Here is a 230-nt window from a genome sequence, read left to right on the forward strand (position 1 = left end):
TCCCTTGAACTCAAACAGGTTCTCATAAAAGGTTGTGTTACTCATTAAGTCGACAGAATAAAGTTAGATTAGGGCCGAGACTCGTGGGAAATTGAATATCGAAACTTCATCTCAATTTTTTTGGAAGAGAACAAAAAGAATATGCGTAAAAAAGGGAAGGGCGCAAATTTTGATAAATCTGAGAAGAACTAAAAAAATACAAGTAAGTTATACAGAACAATGGTAGAAAA

Source organism: Penaeus monodon, chromosome 24 (assembly GCF_015228065.2).
Source record: "Penaeus monodon isolate SGIC_2016 chromosome 24, NSTDA_Pmon_1, whole genome shotgun sequence".
NCBI lineage: Eukaryota > Metazoa > Arthropoda > Malacostraca > Decapoda > Penaeidae > Penaeus > Penaeus monodon.